The sequence below is a fragment of the Aythya ferina genome (assembly GCF_964211825.1).
Source record: "Aythya ferina genome assembly, chromosome: 4".
Lineage (NCBI taxonomy): Eukaryota > Metazoa > Chordata > Aves > Anseriformes > Anatidae > Aythya > Aythya ferina.
The window spans coordinates 22,212,046-22,230,962 of NC_140300.1; the positions used below are offsets into that span (position 1 = coordinate 22,212,046).

Consider the following 18,917-nt stretch of genomic DNA (forward strand, 5'->3'; position numbering starts at 1 on the left):
TACTATTGATACTATACTGGAAAGAAATATTCTGAAAGTGCAAATGCATTAGAAACAAATACATTAGAAACAGGTGAAATATCTACACTGAGATTTTTACATCCCTAGTAAAAAGGAGATACTGAAAGAACAGGGAAAACGTAGAATAGGTATTAAAATAAGGTGCCAAACTGACAGCCTAACTGTTCAGAAATGAGACAAAGTTTTTGAAAAAACTATTTCTTCATGAACTTTCCAACTTTTCACTCTGCAGACGCCAGCCTGTGAAAAAATGCAGTGCTATTTTTGCATGTATAGGAAGTGGGACGATAACACTTCTGCCTTCTGAAATGTTATTGCTTCTCTGTTTAGCTGAAAATTATCTGTCCCTCAGTACTATTCCAATTCATTTTTGAATAACAGTTTCGAGGTGAAAATTCATAGAAAGATGTGAATTTTATCTGATAGATACCTGTTACTCTGTTCTGTACAGACATCTGGCAGATAAAAACTGTGCTTTCTGTGTTTTTGTTAGCAAAGCAAATATATTGAATTATTCACTCATTTTTAAATTAATTTTTCACTGAATGTAATAGCCAATCATTTCCATCATTTTCAAAAGGCAAATTGGAATGCAGAGCATAGGTAACCACTGCGCATGTTAAAATACCCTTTGTAAAAAGTATCCAATTCTTTTTTCAGTTCTGTTTTTTTATTCTCTGAAAATGTCTTTATTTTCTAGGCTGTTATGTCAGAAGAAACTCAGATATACTTCAGATATACAGGCAGAGGAGCAGACTCAGTTACCTCTCTTTGCTCCTGATCCTGCAGTAACTTTCCAAGCACATGAAAAATTATCACATTGTCAACACTGCACTGATGGGTACATTTTAATGTAGCATCTACTACAAGTCACATTGTTTATTTGCTTACTGGTAGAGGTTTGGTTTGGAACACATACAGATTCACAGAATGATTGAGGTTGGAAGGGACCTCTGACGGTCATCTAGTCCAACCCCCCACCAACCAGGGTCACCTACAGACAGTCATAGGATTTATGGACACTCACACACCTGCATAATCTTGCAGTCTATGGGATGATCAAAATAATCCTGGACTGACAGAACAGCTGCTACCATTAAATGTGACAAAGAAACCATGCAAAACCCAGATTTATTATTATCATTTCTAATTCCTCTGTCTATGAATTGTGGGTACAGATTTAAATCACATCTCTTCTACTAATCAGGACACTGATTACTACATTTGGACTTTTAATTTTTGACATTCCCCATCCATCCCAGTAATGTCTGTAATAATTGTCCTCAGAACAAATGAACATTAAAAAACAGTATACACAGCATCTTGTGAGCTGTAATCAAAGCTGGGAAGCAGAAGTGAGTGGTTCTAGTGAGTGGTAAAACCAAGTCAGTAACAAAGTTTGGGCACGCCTGGAAAATAGAACCAAACATATATACATAATTAAAGAAAATAATCAAGAAGGCTATGATGAAACAGGAACTGAACGCAGTATATGCAGACAAAACAAACAAACAAACAAACAAAAACTAGTTGTAGTTGCATATCTTGACTTCATAGAATCATAGAATCATAGAATATCCTGAGTTGGAAGGGACCCTTAAGGATCATCAAGTCCAACTCTTTGACACCGCACAGGTCTACCCAAAAGTTCAGACCATGTGCCTAAGTTCACAGTCCAATCTCTTCTTAAATTCAGACAGGCTCGGTGCAGTGACCACTTCCCTGGGGAGCCTGTTCCAGTGTGCAACCACCCTCTCTGTGAAGAACCCCTTCCTGACGTCCAGCCTAAATTTCCCCTGCCTCAGCTTAACCCCGTTCCCGTGGGTCCTGTCACTGGTGTTAATGGAGAAAAGGTCTCCTGCCTCTTGACAACCCCTTACGAGGAAGTTGTAGACTGTGATGAGGTCCCCCCTCAGCCTCCTCTTCTCCAGGCTGAACAGGCCCAGTGACCTCAGCCGTTCCTCATACGTCTTCCCCTCAAGGCCTTTCACCATCTTCGTAGCCCTCCTCTGGACACTTTCCAACAGTTTCATGGCCTTTTTATACTGTGGTGCCCAGAACTGCACACAGTACTCGAGGTGAGGCCGCACCAGCGCAGAGTAGAGCGGGACAATCACCTCCCTTGACCTACTAGCGATGCCGTGCTTGATGCACCCCAGGACACGGTTGGCCCTCCTGGCTGCCAGGGCACACTGCTGGCTCATATTCAACTTGCTGTCTACCACGACCCCCAGATCCCTCTCTTCTAGGCTGCTCTCCAGCGTCTCATCGCCCAGTCTGTACATGCAGCCAGGGTTTCCCCGTCCCAGGTGCAGGACCCGGCACTTGCTCTTATTGAACTTCATGCGGTTGGTGATCGCCCAGCTCTCCAACCTGTCCAGATCCCTCTGCAAGGCCTTTACGCCCTCATTTGAGTCCACAACTCCTCCAAGTTTGGTGTCATCAGCAAACTTGCTCAAAATACCTTCTATTCCTACATCCAGATCGTTTATAAAAATATTGAAAAGTACCGGCCCTAAAATGGAGCCTTGAGGGACCCCACTGGTGACCGCCCGCCAGCCTGACGCAGCTCCATTTACCATAACCCTTTGGGCCCTGCCCGTTAGCCAATTGCTCACCCATCGTATGATGTTTTTATTTAGCTGTATGGTGGACATTTTGTCCAGTAGGATCCTATGGGAAACCGTGTCAAAAGCCTTGCTGAAGTCCAAAAAAATCACATCAGCTGGTTTCCCTTGGTCCACCATACGGGTGATCTTATCATAAAAGGAAATCAGGTTAGTTAGGCAGGACCTACCCTTCACAAACCCATGCTGGCTGGGACCAATGACTGCTTTGTCCCCCAGGTGCGCCTCAATAAGTCCGAGAACCAACTTCTCCATGATTTTACCAGGCACTGACGTGAGACTGACAGGCCTGTAATTGCTAGGGTCTTCTTTCTGACCCTTCTTGAAAATCGGCACAACATTTGCCAGCTTCCAGTCTACCGGGACCTCTCCAAATTCCCAGGATCGTTGAAAAATAATTGAAAGAGGTTCCGCGATGACATCCGCCAGCTCTTTCAGCACCCGGGGATGAATCCCATCCGGACCCATGGACTTGTAGGGATCCAGGTGGAGTAGCAAATCCCGCACACGTTCAGGGTCAGTTGGGAGTTTGTCATCCCCACCATCCCGGTCCTCCAGCTCAGGGCACCCTGGGTCCCGAAGCCCATCATCGGCATTGAAGACAGAGGCAAAGAAGGCGTTAAGCGACTTGAGCTAGATAGTCAGAAACAACTGGTATGGTCCTCTTGTGTTCCTCTAAAATGGAAAATCAAGTTGGTTCAGAAGTCATTCCTTAATAAATGGGGCTCATCTTATCCTCAGTCCTCAAACAGATTGTGGCCAAACTGTAGAGATTGATCGCATCCCAAAAAAAGCCCTGAAAGCAGAAAGTGAGAATGGGAGGAGATTAACAGTTAAACTATTGGCTGGTAGAGAGATAAGACTAATCAGCTGTATCAGAGAATAATATTTAGAAAAAGAAAGGGAGTAGTATTTTACTTATATCAGAGAATAATAATGACTTTGCAAGCTACTTAGATTCAAACATAATATGAGAAACGAGATTAGCTGTGTCTTAAGTTTTCTAGCAGTCTGAGAAAGAATAAAGGTCATTATAGCTGTGTACATAAAATTATGAAAACTCTCACTGAACTCACAATAGACAAAAGTATACCATTTGAAATTACTTAGGTTTCCCTTAATCTGTTTTAGATATCCTTTTATTAGTGGTAGAATATTTAGTTTTGCAATCATAAATCTTTTTTACAATTCAGAGTTAAAAAGTATATTCACTTGCACTTTTTCTCCTGCTGAGCATAACAGACCTGGAATTATTCTGAGATGATTGGGATCAGATCACAGATTGTTATTCAGTTTCTTGAGTTTTATCTCTTTCATTTAAAGTAGGAAGAAAATAAATCCTCCTCAAATACATAAGCAGTTGCGTGACTGCACATACTTTTAATTTTGAGGGATTTGTAAAGAAATTAATTCTATGACTCAAAAATATATTTACGTGTTCATGAACGTACAGCACATTATTCATACTACTGTAGAGAATTAAGAAAAGTTTAGATGTTATTTCCTAAGCGAGAAGAATATAGGAGTGCCAAACTATTAAAGTCTTCAGCTGATATGAATCAGCATAGCTCTATCAAAGTCAAGCACACTAAAAAACACAAAACTTATACATCTACATAATCTGGATGTTTTGAGCTTTGGAAAACAACAACAACAAAAACAAAAACTCAAAACTTTGTTTCCTATATTGCTTTCCATCTCAAAATGGAATAGGGAGTGTCAGAAGGATGCTGTCAGATCTTCAGAAAAAAATAGTGGGGGCTTTAGGCATGCAGACAGCTTGAGTTTGTATGGAAAATCTTTGGAAAATTGTTTCTATTTTAATAGAATAAATTGACTTATTTAACTTAATGATGACAGGATAGAATAAGAAAAGTGTCCTTCTGAAATATTTGACGTACAAGCCTACTGCTATCCATTTAGTAATTTTTTATTGTTGCTAAAGGATATTTTTTTAGCTACTAGCCTCTTTCTATCATGTTTTTATGTAATATTTTCCCTTACTTGGAATTAAAACTTGAAATATCACTGCTATTTGAACTCTGATATTTCAATATAACAATTCATTTAAGAATAAGAAGGAAGCAGAAACAAAAAATAAATTAAAAATAACATCTAAGAAAATTCAAATGAATGCAAAGCTCAGTCTTTAAAAAATAAAAATAAAATTTAAAGCTGAGTTTCACAGAACAAGCAGTTTCCTGACAGGAAACAGAAATGAAACCATAGGTATTGATTTGATCCCATAAACCTTCCTCTTGCTGATAGTTTTATCATCTGAGCAATTAATATAAAAGCAATGAGTACTATTCATACATGTGAAACTTTGCAGAACTAGGTGTCATTGACATCACAGCTGGTAGAAAATGAAACAAATGAAAACTCACTAAAATATTTGCAACAATTATGTCTTTTGTCACCACCACTGAAATTCAACTGCCTCTAACAGAAATCAGTATTTTATTTTCTGATTTTATTATGTCATCAGTCTTTTTGACTAATTCTGACAATTAGATGGTAAATGAAACACAGTCTAACTATATTACCAATTCTTCCTCTCAAAAATGCATGCTTAGGTATGAAGGTAAGATAATAGATGTAACAATTCTGAAGACATGACAAATCTATGTCACTGAATAGAGTTAGAGAGCATGACTTCTCACTTCAGCAGTAGAAAACAAATACAAACACAGTTTCCTAAGTGCTCAGTATCTTCAAGAATTTTTAAAATGCCATAAATATTCTGGGGCCTTCATAATATGATTCAGAGCTTTGGCTTAAATTCTACTAATATTATTACAATTGTTGGTTTATTTATTCACTTTTAGGATTATGTAGTGTATCTGGTATGCATTTGTAGATCAGAGCCTTAATTGTCTGTGATACAGAAAATGTATTTTGAATGACTATAACTAACAATAGCATCCTATAGATAGATTAGACATATAGAAATATAAATAAATTTATATATTATATATATAAGGCTAAGTCTCTCTAAGACAAATAGACATAAGCTTTACCCTAAGAATTCCCTGTCCTTTGGCTTGAAATATTAGAAATACCATATGGTTTCATGTACATTCAGTAGATTTTTCTTGCTTGTTATCTCTTCACTGAATTGAATGAAAAATTGGAAAAATAAAGTTCTGTGATTGTGGCTCACCTGGATTGTTGTTCAATAGGTCTTTTCTCTATTCATCCCTGCTGCCATATAGGCCACATGAAAGGCAAGGTTTTGTGTTTTGTTTCATTTTTCAATAAAAATTCAATTTAAAATTCAATAATTTATATTGATATATGCATATGTATACATACATAGATGTGCACACACTACGATTTTCAGGACCTAATGTAAACTTGTTAACTTTCCCAGCATGAATGTTAGACACAAGATGTAGAAGGGCTGCTACATCAGCAAGTCAAAGGCAAAATGATTTTTATTTTTTTTGTTTCTATTTTATTTGCTTATTTATTTATAATACGTAACCTGAATTTTAACTTTCAAAGTGACTTTTCCATATTCAGTGAGCTAATTGTGTGTACACTCTAAATGATGACGTCCAGATCACTGACCAAGACTTCAATCCAAAATAATTAAAACTTCAAAAAATTTAATTAAAAGATCCAGATGCTGTACATTGCCTACATAAAGTGTTTCAGTTAGAAAAGCTGCATATTAATAACATCAACAAAACTCAAGTGATATTTTCAAAATATGAATATTTTGAGGAGAAAAATACATTTAAATACTCATAAAAACTAAACTTTAATCAATACACGCATAAAACCTATTTGATTTTTTTTTCTAGCAACTATTGTTTAAAAAATTATTACATCACCTCAAAGATTCATAGTTTTGCTTTGTTCAAAATTTATCAAAGTGATAACTTTTATTATATTGGTTACTTGTCACATTTGTATTTCACTTACATTATACTTTGGAAGAAGAAACAGAAATCAGTAGAAAATCCTTTTGTCGGATTAGTAACAGCTGTCTTCAAAGCAAATTAGCCCATAAAGCTATGGCCACTCTTATTTAAGTTCTTAAATCAGAATTCTGATGGAGTCATGTTAAAAACACTACCCTAAAAATAAAATATAATATTCAGTCACTAGTGGCGTCCCCCAGGGCTCGGTGCTGGGGCCGGTCCTCTTTAATATCTTCATCGATGATCTGGACGAGGGCATCGAGTGCACCCTCAGTAAGTTCGCAGATGACACCAAGTTAGGTGCGTGTGTCGATCTGCTTGAGGGTAGGAAAGCTCTGCAGGAGGATCTGGATAGGCTGCACCGATGGGCTGAGGTCAACTGCATGAAGTTTAACAAGGCCAAGTGCCGGGTCCTGCACCTGGGGCGCAATAACCCCAAGCAGAGCTACAGGCTGGGAGAGGAATGGTTGGAAAGCTGCCAGGCAGAGAAGGACCTGGGAGTGATGGTGGACAGTCGGCTGAATATGAGCCAGCAGTGTGCTCAGGTGGCCAAGAAGGCCAACGGCATCCTGGCTTGTATTAGGAACAGCGTGACCAGCAGGGCTAGGGAGGTGATCGTCCCCCTGTACTCAGCTCTGGTGAGGCCGCACCTCGAGTACTGTGTTCAGTTTTGGGCCCCTCGCTACAAGAAGGACATCGAGGTGCTTGAGCGGGTGCAGAGAAGGGCGACGAAGCTGGTGAGGGGCCTGGAGAACAAGTCCTACGAGGAGCGGCTGAGGGAGCTGGGCTTGTTCAGCCTGGAGAAGAGGAGGCTCAGGGGTGACCTTATTGCTCTTTACAGATACCTTAAAGGAGGCTGTAGAGAGGTGGGGGTTGGCCTGTTCTCCCACGTGCCTGGTGACAGGACGAGGGGGAATGGGCTTAAGTTGAGCCAGGGGAGTTTTAGGTTAGATGTTAGGAAGAACTTCTTTACAGAAAGGGTTGTGAGGCATTGGAACAGGCTGCCCAGGGAAGTGGTGGAGTCACCATCCCTGGAAGTCTTCAAAAGACGCTTAGATGTAGAGCTTAGGGATATGGTTTAGTGGAGGGCTGTTAGCGTTAGGTTGGAGGTTGGACTCGATGACCTTGAGGTCTCTTCCAACCTAGAAAATTCTGTGATTCTGTGATTCTGTGATTCACTTTATATTATATGTATATACTGTGGTCACCATTCAGAAAAAGATCCGTAGTGCGTTATTCTCCATTCAGACGAGTCTTAAAAGAAGGAGCAGTGCTGAAATTGCACAATCATAATAATTATTCCATATTTTCCTGATTGTTGGCAGTTTCAATTATATGTAATGAATTCAATAGTCAATTATAAATCTCTTTCAAGTACTTCATACAAAGTAAAGACGTTAGACCTTCAAAAGCCCACATTTTTTCTGATTAGAAAAGATATCTAAATTTGAGCAGGAGGCAAGATATTTTGACATTACTCTATGTAGCTGTTTACTCATACACTAAGAATGATACAAACTAGAGATTATTAACTTAGTTTTTGAAAGTCTGTAAAACTTTTCATTTATTAAACTCAGTGTATTATGGGAATGTCATGCAGAACCTGGTTATACCAGTAATCTTGTCCTTAACATTTTATATTAACTTGTTTTGGATTTTGGAAAACCATCAATAACACTGGGAGAAAGTACAACCATTACTGGAGTTTAACAATCCCTGCTTCAAACTCTGATGGAAACTGAGGGATTTTCAGTATAATTTTGTTATGTCATTTCCTTCTCAAAACAAGTGTCTAAATAGAAGAGATTTATTTTATTATACCAACTAGTAGAGATGAATATTTAAATCTGTATTGTATTAAACACAATAACTCTTCTTCGTGCGCAAGAGATGAAGCAGTTTTCAAATGAAACTCAGAGTAATTGTTCTAATTGTATCAATTAGAGTTTGTACCTGAATTCCTTTTCTTTCAAATACTTTTTCTTCAAAGGTAACTTGAAAGATGCCTAATTTAAATATATGAATTAATTCCGAATAATGGTCTTTCTGTACATGACCTTTGGTCAAAAGACATTCAAATGAATGAAGACCATTTGGTAGCTAATTTAATTGTATCTAAACTGTAATTAATGGTTTTCAACTTTTAAGTCAATTTGAAAGCTGCAGCTATCCTTCAGAGAGCTTTTCTTTCAGATCTGAAGAAAAGCTTGAGAGTCTGAAAGTTTGTCTGATTTTTTAATCATGACAGCTGATTTAATAAAAGATCTACATATGTAGAACAGAAAACAGCCTCTTGAAAGTTTTACAACTGAAAACTAGATGTACAATGGAATTTTTTACTTATTTCTCAAAGTATTTTTTTTTCCACAATGTTTTAAGCTGTCTCTTTGTTCTGTTGTTGAAGCGTGAAATAACAGCACTGAAACCAATTACATTATTTTAAATATTGGTTAATGTATCCTTTATCAATCTTGGCTTCCTTAAACAACCAACACAATGAAAACCACCTATATTATCAAAACCAAAAATGGACAAAAATAATCATCAATAGAAATGCAGTGAGCTCATTCCCTAAAAGGGGTAGTTTTTGAGATCAAAAACACACTGGTAAGACAATGTTATGAAACTATGCATTGCCTCTGCCAATCTGTTCTCCATGAAAAATGACTTGACTTGCTAGAGCTAACAATTCTGAACTATTTATGATTAGTTGTTGGTGGTGTTTTTTTGTTGTTGTTTTGTTTTGTTATGGCAGGGCAGGGCAGGGCAGGAAATCCTCTCATTTCTTAATGATATATCTTTTTAAATAAATATAGCCAAATATGTCAACCTAATTCTGTAATCCTTAACCTACATTAGACAACAAATGGTAGATGGAACATGAATGGAAGAACATATTTGATTACATTATAAATTCATTTAATTTGTCAATTTTCAAATTTAGTTAGAAAGCCAAATATTTCTGGGCACAACTTCCTATATTTGAGTCTTGTGGTATCAACACCGTTTTCAGAGATCTTTATATCAGCAATATCAAATCCAGTCAGCAACCAGATCCTTTTAAAGGATCAGTAAGAGACTTATTCCATGTTAAAGTAACACCAAAGCATTCATGAATGACAGGTCATTTATATGGTCATTTATATTTCTTCCAGTTTTGTTTGTTTGTTTTCTTTCAAGTACTGTTCTCTCTTCACACTGTGAAAAGTGTACATTAATGACACTGAAATGAGTGCAACAGACTCCACTATTTCTGAAGTCAAGAGGGAGGACGTGTTTTTTTTTTTGTTGTTTGTTTGTTTTTTAAGAAAAGTAAAAAAAAAAAATTAAAAAAAGTATGATTTCTTATATCTTACTGTTTTGTGTTTTGTTGCTGTTTTGAGATAGTATAAACCCCATAAGGACAAAACTACAACTACAACAACAATTTAATTTCAAACAAAAGATATTTTAATCTGTTATTAGATGGTGATCAGCTCAGTATCTTGGTCACAATTTTAATGAAGCGCTTTTACAAACAAGCCATGAAAAACTATAAATCCATGTTGTGGGGACACAACCACTAGCATATTTTACATGGAAAAATTGTATTACAAATAAGTATCTATATTTGCATTTTATAATCTGTATATTGTTCATGGTACAAATTTTAAAAATGTGTCAAATAACATATTTTGTGTGCACTGCTTTTTTTCTACGCAATTCTTAGCTTACTTTCACGTATCTATACAGCTATCTTGAGCTATTCCTTCTTTTGTTTAAAATTTATTCTAGCACTATGACTGAAAAGAACTACCACAATCGTGGAAAGTTATTTAAAATTGGCAAAGGCTAAACTGACAGCTTGGGCAAAATGCAAATCGCTAAGAAGTTTGTCATAGAAATGAGTGTAAACAGATGGTTTGGAGTGAGCTGAAGTATTGTTGAATTTCTATTTTGGGATGATGGAAGAGCTCCTATTTAAGATTATTTTAATGGAAAGAAGCAAAATACTGACTTTAAAAAGTCTTCTGTATGCTAGATCATGGGAGATGAATGAACTTTTTCATAAATTTTACTTGAAGTGCATTGCTAAGATCCTGCAGCTGTTCATGAATCACTGGGTCCTTGCATCTGCATGCAGCACTCCAATGTTCTTTAGAGACATGAAGAAAAGGTACCATGTTTCTTGGGGAGAACAAGAATAAAAATCACCTCATCTTCTTTGCTACTGCCCTCAAACACATTATCTTTAAGTGCTGTCAATAAACATGCACTTGAACTTAGAATTTTTTTTTTATATCACTAGTTAACTCTTCAAAATGTTTAGCATAAACATTTGTACTGTTCCTAGAAATCATTTCAGTAAGGTTGGATTTTACAGAATACGATATATATCAAACAAGTTTCTATTTAAGTCTATAATATTTAGTTACAATTGCGTACAATATGATATCGCTATGGTGATGTTCCAATTTTGTGTCATTTTGTAGAAAATTGCTTAACATGCATGTACAGTCAATTCCACACAAATTATAATCAATTCAGCTACCAATTTCCTTTGGGAGCTTAAGTGTACAGACCAATCTGAAACAAGCCTTTCATGTACTATATTGTAATATACTGATGTTTCATAGAATAAGCAGAATTTCTTTGTGTTTGTCCTCTCTGATTAACAGATTTGTAAATAAAATCTAGGGAAGTAGGACACTAAGTGGTGACATGTATCTAAAGTGTAAGCTGATCAAAATAATGCAACTGATACTTAAAAAAAATAGAGAAGGAAAAAAAAAAACAACTTGTGATTATACACAGGCCAACAATAACTTTAATCAAGATGTATCTGCACAGCTGAATACAGCTAAAATTGCATTAAATTACTTTTACAGTTTGAGGGGTTATTAGAACTCTTGTGTTGTAAAGAAAATCAGTTCACAAATACACTAAATGCTATCTAAATATATTTTAAATATAAGAGCTTAACATGAGAATAAAGTTCATCTCATAGACAATCTGATGTGAAACAAACATGTGGTATGAAATTACCATTATGTTTTGTTTTCTTTTTTAGGTTAGATATTAATTATTAAAATTATCTACACAGGACTTGTCTTTTTGAAAATGTGGAATAGCTATTCACTCTGACCCAAGTGAATTGGGAGAATGAGTGTAGAAACCCAAGTAATAATTTTGTAGGAATTATGGACCTCATGCCTAACTTCTTTTGAGAAGAACATCTACCCCCTTACCTCACTCATGCTCTTCTGGAAATTGTATTTTCATGGAAGGACACTGATATCTTTCATATTGTAAATATTCCCATAAATATACCTGCTGATCTAAATTAGCATAATATAGAAAGAAAAATAAATTAAAAAAAAAAAAGGTAAACTACCCTACCAGTAGAGATTCCATAAACTACTTGTTCCCCTTCAAAACTAATACAAGGTCAGGAATAGAAAGGTATCATCTAAACAGCATAAAAGGACAAGAATCTATTGGTTTCACATCTTCTTGACATTAAGGCTTTTAGTTTTGGTATCTTGATTATTATATTTTGTGAAATACATTAGGACCCAGTCCCATAAAGAGTGAATCTAAGAAATGGTAAGTTATCTTTCTTACAATTTAGAAACCATTAATTATAATATTAAGGAACAATCTAAACACAGCTTTTACTTCCACTTTTTCTAGTGAATTATTGGGTTGTAAAAATGAAACCAATTAATTAAAAATGTGAAATGAACAGACTTGTTAAAAACTTTCTTAATTGTCTAAAAAAACAGTCCATACAGTAGCCTGGGGAGCTTTTCATATCCATGTAACTGTCAGTACCTAGTGGTACATCTGCAAACATAGCTTCAAACCAAGGTAATAACACAATGACCTTCCTGTTTTAAATTGAATTTGGTATAAAAAAATCATTCATAGAATTATTTCCATTACAAAAGTATTTCTCTGAAGATATTTAAATATCTCAGTCTCCAGTGTATCCATTGAAATGTTATAAAGAGAACTTAAATACTTACTACTCAGTCTTTTCAACAAAGTGATGAAGTCTGAAAGATGACAATAGAAAATACCAAACATTTTAACTCTTTAAGCAATGAGATAGCAGCAGATCACTATAAGAGGTCATACACGCTTTCTCTGTCTAGAATCTTCAGAAAATTATATCACATTGTCAGGTTTTGTGTTTCTCAGTTAGAGATGACAATGCATCAAACTCTGTGTAGTTAGCCATTTTGATTAGCAAAAAAATGCTAATCCTTAGATTTCCCATATATAGATCATCATTTCTTACTCCTTATTACGATAGGCACATATTTGTAACTGAAGTTACTTTGTAAAGACTGAAATCATGAATGTATGAGTCAAACAAAAAGAAATCCTTGGAAAGTATAACATTAAGAACAACATATTTCATATTTTTCAATTTTTCTTTCCTATTTTAATTAGTATGCTAAGCATATTTGTGTCAGATTTCTGTTTTTCCAGTTGATCTTCCTGCACAACATATTTCCCAGTGAAGCTGTAAACCTGTACATGTGATATCACAAATCATTACAATGAGAATATTTGTACAGTCACAAAAGATTGATTAAAAATGATGAAGCAAGAAAATCTCTTAGATTCTATGTTATTTCATTCTCTTCACAGAATCATAGAATGTTTGAGGTTAGAAAAGATCTCTGGAGATCATCTGGCCTAATTTTCATGCTGCAACATGGCCACCTAGACCCAGTTGCCAAGGTCCATGTCCAGATGTCTGTTAAATGAAACTCTCTGTAGAGGGAGAGACACTGCAGCCTCTTTTGGCAAACTGTGCCTGTATTCAGTCATCTGCACAGTAAGGTATTTCCTGACATTTAGAGGGAACCTCCTGCATTTTAGCATTTGCCTTTTGCTTCTCCTTCTAAGCCTGGCAGCTTCCTTTCAGGTATTTGTATTTATATATATATATATACATTGATGAGATGCCATCTGAGCCTTCTCTTCTACAGGCTGAACCATCCCAGCTCTCTCAGCCTTTCCTCACAGGTGAGGTGCTCCAGTCCCCTCATCATCTGCACTGAACTCTCACCAGTATACCCGTGTCTTTCTTGTACTGGGGAGCCCAGAATTGGACACAACACTCCAGGTGTGGCCTCACCAGTTCAGAAATAGAAGTAAAGGATCACCTCTCTCAATCTTGATAAGTATGTATCTATTTTGCGTGCAATCACATATTTCTTCCTGCTTTCCCTACACTTTTAGTGTGCTTTACAATAATATTAATTATTTGCTTTGTTTTAAGGAATTCTGATGTGTACTAGCCCAGCTACCACAGACACTGAACTTGCCGGTTAATTTTAGTTAAACCTAAAATAAATGGCCAAGGTATCTTCATTGTCAAAAGATGAAGGTGTTGCCCTTCTCTTATCATTTTACATTACAAATCAACTCTTAAAAAAAAAATAAATAAATAAAAATCAGCAAATCCAGGGTAGATAATTTGTGATAAAAATAATTTTTAAAAAGTTCATATTTCGGATTAAGGTCTGTACCAGGAAATTGCAGAAGGCACAAAATATGAGTGGTGGTCAACGGCTCTATGTCCAGGTGGAGGCTGCTGATAATAAGTGTCCCTCAGGGGTATGTCCTGGGACAGGTAACATTAAATATATTTATCAATGACATAGACAGCGGGATCAAGTGCACCCTCAGCAAGTTTGCAGATCACACCAAGCTGAGTGGTGCAGTTGATACCACAGATGGAAGGGATGCAGCCCAAAGAGACCTGATGAGCTTGAGAAGTGGGTCCACGTGAACTAAATGAGGTTCAGCAATTCCAAGTGCTGCACCTAGGTCAGAGCAATCCCAGACACAATATGGACTGGGAGAAGAACCTACTGAGAGCAGCCTTGCAGAGAAGGACTGAGAGTTTGGGTGAACAAAAAGCTTGACATAAGCTGACAGTGCATGCTTGCACCCCAGAAGGCCAGCTGCATCCTGGGCTGCATATCCAGAGGGGTGGCCAACAGGTTGAGGGAGGTGACTGTCCCCCTCTACTCTTCCCTCGCGAAGCCTGATCTGGAGTACTGTCTGGGGCCTCCAGCACAAGAAGGATCTGGATCTGTTAGAGTGGGTCCTGAGGAGGGCTATGAAGATGATGACTAAATTGTAAAAAAGCAATTGTAAACCTAGAAGAGCCAGTTGACGAGCTGTGCTCCTTCTCCTCCACCAAGACAGGGACACCTTCTTTGTAAGCTCTGTGACTTCACCTTTTAGTTAGGAATAACTAGGATAGCATGTTGCTAGCACTATTATATATTAGCACTATTGCAGGAAGTGTATTTCAGTAAGTGTGTCAATGGCAATTCTGAAGCTGTTATATCTGTCAACTTATTAAATATGTTCAACTTTGTGAAACTGTCTGAGTGAAAAGTCCTTAGCAGGGCTCTGAAACAGATATACATTTGACTCTAATAAATCCCTTTATCAAGACAACCATATATTAAATAATAAATTTTAAAGCCTTATACCATGTTTTGTAGTGTTTGTTTATTTGTTTGCTTTTGTTATTCCAAAGCAGCCATCACATTAATCTACTTCCTGTGTTATGACTGTTATCGACATTTCCAAAAAGTAACAAGTATTTCATTAATTGGTTGCCTATTTATCAAATTTTTGTCTACATACCAAGACAAATTACTGATCACTTTTCTTGTACTATTCATTTATGAATTGAGAACTACCCAAGCTCTGGTAAGTAATTCACAATACTCATTCATTATAAGCTGCTACAGAAATTGACAAAGTGGTTAGTATTTAGATCAACTATGGAAATATAATTGGTAGAATAGGCTGACCCCATAGATTTCTAAGTGGGAAAAAAAAAAAAAAAAAAAAAAGAGTGGAGGAGGAGCATAAAGTAAGAGAACAAAACAAACAAATTTAAAAGAAAAAATAGGTCAAAGTATCTTTTAAGGTTCAAAATTCATTTTCAGTTGATGCCCTGCATTATGCAAATAACAAAGATGCCATGAATCCCACTAGTTTTAATTAGATCCTTTCTCAGTTTAGTAATGAGCTATTACATTATAAAGTAATAAGAGAAGATTTTATACTATCCGTCACAGTTCTTTTTTTGCACAAAGCAGCACTGCTGAGGGAAAAGTATCATGACATGTAACCAACCTTAAGTGTATTCCTACACTTAAGGCAAGGTACAAAAGTAAGATAAAGTGGGAAAAAAATGCAAAAATTCTATGAATTACTTAAATCTTCTGAAATACTGAAACAAGGTGATACTCATAAAAATTGAAAGAACTCTTAATTCCAACCGTCTGAGACTTAAAGAGTTATTTTTGATATTGCAAATAGATTCAGATTGTTGACTATTATTCTTCATGACTTTAAACACAACAATCTCAGAGGTAGAATAGCAGTACAACCCAGACAACATTGGTTACAAGTGTGTTTAATTAACATATATAATTAACATATATATAGTTACATATTTCTGGTGAGATACGTCAAGTTAGACATTGAGGATGCTCTTGACAATTCTGCCTTGTTTTACATGCTTTAACTGAGACAAAATAATATTTTATCTTATGAATTTTGAGATAGATTTTGCAAATATTTACCTCAATGTGCTTGCTAGTGCCAGTCTCACAGTGACTTTAAAATATCTTACCATTTTTATTTAATTAATTAATTTATTTATTTATTTATTTATGGAGGGTAAGTCAATTGAAGTCTATGCATGCGTTTAACAAATAGGTTGGCTTTTGAAATCAATACCCATATCTGCTTAACAGCAGTTAATTCCTTGGCTCATTACTGAAAAATCTTTTTGTTTAGAGAAAAAAAAAAATTCAGCCTCACATTTTTTTTCTGTACATTCTGTGCAGATGATAGTTATGATATCTTAATGAGAAGGAGAGAAGGATACTCTCTTCTGTGAAAAATATATAACACTCTTATGTTGCTTTGGTCCTTTTATTTATTTATTTCTTCTTTAACTATGTATTATTGTAGCCTTTTCGTCAAGTTTATTTTTGGTCATAAAACTCAGAGACAGCACATGACATATAAGATTTTGGACAGGAAGCTATCTATTATTTGGCATCAATTTTATTGGAAAATTAAAGGCTAAATTATGCACCTTTTTACTTTGGGTAGCTCTTCTCCTTCAAATATACATGTAGATAAATATGGAAAATATTACTCCAAAAATCAATGGGCAACACTTCAGTTTCAGTGAAAAATAAATAGTTTACAACTGGAAAATGGATCTCATTTTTAACTTTGGCCAGGCAAGAGTAAAGAAAATAATACTCCTACTATTTGTGTGAACTATTTGGATTGAAAACAAACAAACAAACAAATATCAAACCTATGTATATGCAGTTTAACAAGTTTTAGTACTGTTATTTGCAAAAAATACAAGAAGAAGAAAACAAAAAAGATTTTAAAGCAGTTGCAAAGTCCTGATCCAAAGCTTTTCACACAAGAGGTGCAGTAAGAAATATTTCCTCATCTAATTTCTTCCCAAGTTTGCACTGGTATCATTAGTATGATGCCAGTTTTTATTTTATTTTTTAGTATGATTACCAGTTTTTTTAATTAGTATCTTTTTTTTTTCCCCCATCAGGATTTTTACAGTATTTTTTTTACAAGATTTTATCCTGTAAAATCTACAAATTTGTACAAATCTACAGTAGTATGGCACAGTAGTATGGTACAAATCTACAAGGATAAACACAGAGATTTTGAGCCTGCAGTGTCCTTTAGCATCCTGAGTACTGGCAACCAGATTCTGAAGGATTACACAGCAAGCAGCTGACCTTGAGAAGTCTGAAAGCAGAGGTCAAAACGATCATCAAAAGGTTAAAGGAATAATTGTATATCACATTGTAAACGTTCTCTCAGCACTTAGGTTGCTACTAGGCTCTGAGTAACTGGAAAATACAATTCAATACCAATTCAACAGTGATAAGAGATGAATACAGACAGTCAGGGAAGAAAAGAATGTCATGTTCAGTTGAGCTGTGTCTATTAACCTTTCTTTTTCTTTTATTGAATAATATCTGATTTGTTAAATTTAATTTGAAGTTAGTATGTCTTCCATGTCTGAATTTAAATTACAGTTTTTACTATCGAATAAGTTATTTATTGATAAATATGTACATCATCTTTTGTAAAATTGTAATGTTGCACAATTTTGTATTAAGTAGAAGAGTGTTGTGCAAAAGTTAATAAATCTGTATCAGAAGTTTTGCATGAAAGTAACAAGAACTAGACTCAATATAAAAGCAATGGAAATAAAAGAGGGTTTCAAATATTTAAAATTAAGTCTTTTGATATGGCTACCTTTGTTATCTTGCAGCAACTTATAGCAAATTAAAAATTACCCTATACAAATAGCTGTTTTTTGAGGGGGGGAAATAAGAATGAATACTTTTAGAGTACACTTTGAGAATAAATACTTTTCCAGAAGATCCAGTTCTAATTCACAGAGAAACTAATTCAGGGAAGTGCTGCATCTACATTCTTCAAAATATCAGTATGAATGGTAGGGGTTTTATACTCTCTGAATCTACAATAAATAAAAACACATTTTAGAGTAACTTTAAAATTATTGTTACTCTGATATTAACTTTTTAGGGTCTTAATTAGAAAGCACATCTATGCACACAAACACTTATATCTATAACCATTGCTGTCTGTCTGCTTAGGTACACAGTTCTGGTATAAGTGATTATGTGTTTAAATATGTCAAAAATACCAATTTGTTCTCTTTTTACTGGGATATTAGACAACCACCATATTTCACATTTTGACATCAAGAACCCAAATAGTTTCTCTATCAACCTTTTTTTTTTTCAAGTGAAAAGTGAAAAAGTGAAAAGTGAAAAAGTGAATGAATACATGCAAATACCTGTCAGCACAGTGGGAAAGGGGACATCACTGTCAATACATTACAGCTTACATTTGTAGAGAAAATACTTACAAGAAGTAATTTTCTCTTTATCAAGAACATCTGTATAAATCAGTTCTCACTCTTGGATGCAAATCTCTTTGCAGATGACTGAATATTAGCAGGAGATTGTCATAAAAGAAAATAGAGATGCAAAATGACAGAAGGGATATTCTTAAATTGCACTCTTATACCTCTTTCCCTACAACTAAATATCAGCTACTAATATGAGTTTGCTTTTCCCAGAGCTATATCACAGCCAGGAATTTCCTGCGAATACCAGAACTATAATGGCCCCCCATCCCCCTAATCTCTTAAGGATGCAGCTCATTTGTTTGTGCTTCCCCCTCCTGAAAGAATAAGGCACTGCTGTATCTCGTTACAGAAGCTTCT

The 18,917-nt window shown here is 35.5% G+C and overlaps 1 long non-coding RNA gene across 1 annotated transcript in view; it reads right to left on the reverse strand.

The window, feature by feature from the left end:
* Positions 1–1,132: 1,132 nt before the first annotated feature.
* The window catches only part of LOC311436323, a 29,758-nt gene continuing 11,973 nt past the window's right edge, over positions 1,133–18,917 (reverse strand). The window contains exons 2-4 of the long non-coding RNA XR_014692759.1: positions 6,579–6,733; positions 3,277–3,444; positions 1,133–1,570 (exon numbers count right to left, since the gene is read on the reverse strand). This is a non-coding gene — a long non-coding RNA (uncharacterized lncRNA). The remainder of the gene's footprint in view (positions 1,571–3,276; positions 3,445–6,578; positions 6,734–18,917) is intronic.